The sequence below is a fragment of the Canis lupus genome, chromosome X, assembly GCF_011100685.1.
Source record: "Canis lupus familiaris isolate Mischka breed German Shepherd chromosome X, alternate assembly UU_Cfam_GSD_1.0, whole genome shotgun sequence".
In the NCBI taxonomy this organism is placed as follows: Eukaryota; Metazoa; Chordata; class Mammalia; order Carnivora; family Canidae; genus Canis; species Canis lupus.
The window spans coordinates 17,162,804-17,169,985 of record NC_049260.1 but is presented as its reverse complement, the minus strand read 5'-3'; the positions used below and the strand labels follow the sequence as shown (position 1 = coordinate 17,169,985).

General features: G+C 34.3%; 1 pseudogene; it reads left to right on the top strand.

Annotated features, from left to right (window-relative positions):
- Positions 1–6,832: 6,832 nt before the first annotated feature.
- Positions 6,833–6,932, top strand: LOC119868611 (annotated as a pseudogene).
- The last annotated feature ends 250 nt before the right edge of the window (positions 6,933–7,182 follow it).

The following is a 7,182-nucleotide window of genomic DNA, read 5'->3' as shown; positions in this document are numbered from 1 at the left end:
GACTTCTTTCTCAAAAAGCCATTAGTCTCAGAGGCAGGAAGTATAACAGGTTTTCCTAACACAGAGAAGCAGACAGATACCTAGACAAAATGCCAAGACGGAGGAATTTATCCCAAAAGAAAAAACAAGAAAAAGGGATGGCCAGAGATTGATTGAAATAGATATAAGTAACATGTTTTAAGGAGAATTTAAAACAACAATATAAGCATACTCTTCTGGGCTTGAAAAGGGCATGGGGGACGCCTGGGTGGCTCAGTGGTTGAGTGCCTGCCTTCGGCCCAGGGCGTGATCTTAGAGTCCCGGGATTGAGTCCCACATCAGGCTCCCTGCATGGAGCCTGTTTCTCTCTCTCTGCCTATGTACCTGCCTCTCTCTCTGTGTCTCTCATGAATAAATAAATACAATCTTTAAAAAAGAGAAAAGAAAAGGGCATTGAAGACATCAGGGAAACCCTAACCACAGAGATAAAAGAGTTGAAAAACAATTCAGAAATGAAAAAAAATGCAACAACTGAGATTCAAAACTATCTGGATGTCATGACCACAGGGTCAAGCAGAATCAACACTGAGCACAGAGCCTGATTGGGGGGCTTAATCTCACCACCCTGAGATAGGACCTGAGCAGAAACTAAGAGTCAGATGCTAAACCAACTGCACCAACCAGTCACAGATTGGGAGATTTTTTTATAAAGATTTTATTGCCACCCAGGTGTCCCAAGATTGAGAGATTTTTGATTACTGATTCAATTCTTTCCTGATTACTGGTCTGTTCAAGTTTTCTATTTCTTTCTGTTTGTTGGTTCTGCTTGAGATTCTCTCTCCCTCTCCCTCTGCCCCTCCTGCTCCTGTGTGCATGTTCTCTCTCTTCCTCCCTTTCTAAAATAAATAAATCTTTTTAAAAAATCTCCCAACAAACAAAAGTTCAGCGCCAGATGGCTTCACAGGGGAATTCTACCAAACATTTTAAAGAGAGTTAATACCTATTCTTCTCAAACTATTCCAAAAAATAGAAATGGAAGTTAAACTTCCAAACTCATTCTACAAAGCCAGCATTGTTGATTCCAAAACCAAAGACTCCACTAAAAAAGAGAACTGCAGGCCAATATCCCTGATGAATATGGATGCAAAAATTCTCAACAAAATACTAACAAATTGAATCCAACAGTACATTAAAAGGATCATTCACCACCATCAAGTGGGATTTATTCCTGAGTTACAAGAGTGATTCAACATTCACAAATCAATCAATATGATATACTACTTTAATAAAAGAAAGGATAAGAACCACATGATCCTTTCAATAGATGCAAAAGAAGCATTTGACAAAGTTCAACATCCATTCATGATAAAAACTCTCAACAAAGTAGGTTTAGAGGGAACATATCTCAACATAATAGAGGCCATCTATGAAAAACCCAGTTAATATCATCCTCAATGAGGAAAAATTGAGAGCTTTTCTTCTCTGGTCAGGACAAGACAGGGATGCCCACTCTTACTACTGATATTTAATGTAGTAATGGAAGTCCTAGCCTCAGTAATCGGACAACAAAAAGAAATAAAAGGCATCCAAATTGGCAAGGAAGAAATAAAAATGTCACTATTTGCAGATGACATGATATTCCCACAGAAAACTCAAAAGACTCCACCAAAAAACCATTAGAACAGATACACAAATTCAGTAAAGTCCTAGGATACAAAATTAATGTACAGAAATCTGTAGCATTTCTATACATCAATAATAAAGCAACAGAAGGAGATATAAAGGATTCAATCTCGTTTATAATTGCACCTAAAACCTTAATATACCTAGGAATAAACTTAAACAGAGAGGTAAAAGATTTGTACTCTGGAAACAACACTAATGAAAGAAATTAAAGATAACACAAAGAAGTGGAAAAATGTTCCATTCTCATGGACTATAAGAACAAATATTGTTAAAATGTCTATACCACCCAAAGCAATCTACACTTTTAATAGAATTCCTATCAAAATACCACCAGCATTTTTTACAGAGCTAGAGCAAACAATCCTAAAACTTTTATGGAACTACAAAAGACCCTGAATAGCCAAAATCACCTTGAAAAAGAAAAGCAAAGCTGGAGGCATCAGAATTCTGGACTTCAGGTTATATTACAAAGCTGTAATGATCAAGAGAGTATCGTACTGGCACAAAAACAGACACATAGATCAATGGAAGAGAATAGAAAACCAAGAAGCAAACCCACAACTGTATGGTCAGTTAATCTTCAACAAAGCAGGAAAGAATATCTGTTGGAAAAAAAATCTCTTCAACAAATGGCGTTGGAAAACTGGACAGCAGCATGTCAAAGAATGAAACTGGACCACTTTTTTACACCATACACAAAAATAAATTCAAAATGGATTAAATACCTAAATGTGAGACCCAAAACCATAAAAACTATAGAGGATAACACAGGCAGTAACCTCTTTGACATTGGCCATAGCAACTTCTTATTAGATATGTCGTCTGAGGCAATGGTAACAAAAGCAAAAATAAACTATTGGGACTTCATCAAAACAAAAAGCTTCTGCACAGAGAGAAACAATCAACAGCTCTAAAAGGCTACCTATAGAATGGGAGAAGATATTTGCAAATGACATATCTAGTAAAGGGTTAGTATCCAAAATATATAAAAATTTATAAAGCTCAATATCCAAAAAAAATAACAGATAACTCAGTTAAAAATGGGCAGGAAACATTTATAAACATTTTTCCAAAGAAGACCTACAGAGAGCTAACGGACACGTGAAAAGATGCTCAACATCTCTCATCATTAGGGAAATACAAATTAAAACTATAATGAGATAGCACCTCATACAGTCAGAATGGCTAAAATTAACAACACAGGAAGCAACAGGTGTTGGCAAAGATGCAGAGAAAGGGGAACCCTCTTACACTGTTATTGGGAATGCAAACTGGTGCAGCCACTCTGGAAAACAGCATGGAGGTTCCTCACAACATTAAAAATAGAACTACCCTATGACCCAGCAATTGCACTACTAGGTATTTACCCAAAGGTTAAAAAAAATACAGATTCAAAGGGGCATGTGCACCCCAATATTTATAGCAGCATTATCAATAATAGCCAAATTATGCAAAGAGCCAAATGTTCATCGACTGATGAATGGATAAAGATGTGGTATGAATATATACAATGGGATATCACTCAGCCATCAAAAAGAATGAAATCTTGCCATTTACAATGACATGGATGGAGCTAGAGAGTATTATCCTAAGCAACATAAGTCAGTCAGAGAAAGACAAATACTCTATGACTTCACTCATGTGAAATTTAAGCTGCAAAACAGATGAACATAGGGAAAAAAATCAAGAGAGTCAAACCAGGAAACAGACTCTTAACTATAGAGAACAAACAGGGTTGCTGGAGGGTAAGTTGGTAGGGAGATGGGTTAAATATGTGATGAGGATTAAGGAGGGCACTTGTGATGAGCACGGGGTGTTGTATGGAAGTGATGAGTCATTAATTCTACACCTGAAACTAATATCACACTGTATGTTAACTGGAATTTAAATAAAAACTTGAGAATAATACACACTAGGGATTTCTGTATTATTATTAATTATATAACAGTACTGGGGACTAGGGAAACATAGTCTTAGAGAGTTAAATAATTTAATAAAGATCATACATGGAGTGGATTGAGTACTCAAACTCGGATCTGCTCTTAATCCTACTTAATATTGCCTTAATATTAATCAGATTACTCATGTGGTTTTAAAACCACAGTGAAAAAAGAGAAGTATAGTTCAAAAACTAATAGAGTTGCCATGCTAGGTATTACCCACTGGAAGAGGCTGATCACTGAAAATCAATGTACCAAATACCATTTACTTTAAGGCCTAATTTGTCAAGTGAGCATTTCACCAAATGACCAGTTTTCCAAATTTAGCAATTTACCAAAAAATATTTGTTTTCAAAGACTAAGAATATACATTAAATGAATACACTTATGAACGTATCCTTTATTAATATACTTATATTTGAGAATATAATTGTCATTTTATTCATATTTATCTTCCTTATAAATATGTTGCTAAAAATAGGTTCATAGAATACTATACTATTCAATGACCGTTAGCTTTTGGCCAACAATACGTTACTTAAAATGCTGCTAAGAAGAATATAGGTATTGACTATATTAATTAGATAAATTCAACACTATTACTTAAAATATGCTTTTGATAACTCGACAAATTTAGAGAATTTGGGCAGGTGGTCATGCAGACTTTCATGTGAATACAAATCATCAAAAGTGGTCATGGAACCTTAGTGTACATCATTTGGGGATCTTGTTAAAGCAAATTCTGAGTCTGTAGGTCTGGGAGGGGCCTGACAGTCTGCATTTCTAACAAACTCCCAAATGTTGCCTGTGCTGCTTGTTTCAGACCCAATTATGAGTAACATAGAATTATAGGGAGTTAGCTTTCAGTGATTCCAAATGGGGTGAGCTGAAGTAGAATTGCATACATCACAACTATTTCACTCCCTCAATTGGAATGACCTTTGTTTTAGACATCCTGTATCAAGATTTTACTTAGCTATTAACATGACTAATCTTTAAACTGATACAGATTTGGGTAATGAGACAAAAGCAAAAAAACGCTTTTATTATTATATCAGTAATCTAAATAGTTTGAGGAAAGCCACGATACTATTTGTTGTCCTCTCTAACCCTGCCTAAACTCTCAGCATAAAATATGTCCATGAAAGTTTTAGCAGTTAGAAATATGCATACTTAGAGTTATAGCATAATAATGGAACTTTAGCACCTCACTAACATTTTGAAGTACCTGTTTTTATTGCATTTAATTAGTCTATGTCAGATTTTTTTAAAAATGTGAAAAGAAATATAATCTTGATAAAATGAGTTATTATCAATAGTCAGGAATAAACTGTGTATTATCTACAGGTGTGAAGAATGTTTTTTATGCCGATAGAATTGTTTTTTTGCTTTGAGAAAATTATCTTTCAAATAATTGATCTTAAATATCCACTTAAATATGATTGGTAATAGAGTTGTATTGTAGGTTTTGTTTAGTGCAACAGGTCTCAACACTGGCTGTATCTTGGAATTACTGGGGAACTTTTAAAAAATCCCAGTACCCAAGCCATTCCCCCAGATTAGCTAAATTTGAATCATTGGTATAAAAATTTAAATCTCTGCAGGTGATTCTAATAAATACTTAGCATAAATCTCTGAGTTTATATAGTTGCTCCCTATTCTTTCTTTCTGAGCATCCCTATTCTTTCTTTCTGAAGATCCCTAGTAATACTCTACCAATTCTTTCTGTTCTTTGGGTTATTTACATGTAGGGCCATCTGTTAAGATGGCATAATTTTTGCTTATAAATTGGACTGAAGCATAAGTTCCAGACAAAGACATACAAATATATGGGTAATCTTTATAGACCCATTATTTATTTTATTGCAAAACTGAGATCCCCTCCCATTCCTAGGCAATAATTATTTGAACCTTACATCTTTGGCCTGGGTTCATATATAATCATTGAACAATAAATAGAGAAGGAAAGCAATAGCAATTTAAATGACATGCACAAGCAGTTCATTTTATTCAACAATACTTTCATGGCATGTAGTTCCATTTTTTAAAGTGCTGGCTTTGGACACTTACAGACACTCTGTAGTCTTATTTTTTTCAGGTTCTACTGAGTTCTGAAAATATCAAACCATGATATTAAGAACTAAACAATGTGTGAGAAACTGATGTGCTGGTGTGTAGCCTTTTAATGATATTGCTATGTATACAAATACTGTTGTCTTCTATTTCTTGTTAAGAAATGGGGATGCAAATTGATGTAACAATGAGGGTAAGCTCCTTGAAAGCAGAAATGGAGATTAATTTTTTACCTCCCTCATATCCAGTATCTAACATTTGACCTAGCATATAGTAATATATTTGGCTGGTGTAGAGGAAGATAATTTGGGATGAAACTCAATAGGATGAATCAGATATAATAAAGATGCTTTCTTTCCAAAGCAATGATCTTAATCCAGATCACAAAAATTAAACATTCATTAAGAAAGGAATAGGACTTTTTCAGAGATAGGCAAAAAAAGTCAGATATAACTTTAATGACAGAAGAAGTAATGAAATAAGAAACCAGAAAATTTGACTGTTTTAAGCACTCAAATTATTATAGAATGATTTTCTATTGGATCAAATACAAATTAGTTCGTGGTTTTGTTCTTTCTTGGGGGGGAGGGGCAAGAGAGATGAGAAGAGGGGCAGAGAGAGAATCTTAAGCAGGCTCCATGCCCAGTGCAGAGCTGGACTTGAGGCTTGATCTCACAGCCTTGAGATCATGACTTGAGCTGAAATTGAGAGTCAGATGCTTAACCAACTGAGACACCCAGGTGCCATCTGAAAGATCTTTTAACACATATTGATTAGGACTAAGACATAAGTAAGATAATAATGACTTAGAGAAGGGAAAACCTGGAGAAAAGGAATGGGATCAAAAACATTTTGTACAAAACATACTTAAGAGAAAAAATTCTTGACACTTGAATTTTTGGACTTGATGATAACCTAGACATTTATCAGGATTGCTTCATTAAATTTGATTTTATTAATTTATAATTCTAAATAGTTAATCAAGAACTGACACTGAAAACCATCATGTTGTTAGCCTTAAATTTACACAGTGATATTTGCTAATTATTTCTCACTAAAACTGGGGGTATAAGAGTAGTATAGATAAGTGAATTATAGTTCTTTTTACAATGGAATATCATACAGGAATGAAAATATTAAAAATTGCCAAGTTCTTGCTTCAGTAGCACACATGCTAAAATTATAATGATACAGAGATTAGCATGGCCCCTGTGCAAGGAAGACATGCAAATTCATAAAGTATTCCATATTAAAAAAAACTACCAATATTCAAAACAAAGTGAGTGACTCTCATGAAATTAATAATTAATAAAATAAATGCAAAAAAGTGACAGTGACTATGCATTATTTTAAAAGACAAGATAGGGGGAAAACAAACAGTAGGATGGCATAGAGGGGGGTTCTCAAATCTATCAAAACTTGTTCCCTTTTTATAACAAATAATTTTGTAGGCGCTCTTTATTACCATGAAATGTAATTCATATGTAATATGCTTATATAGATA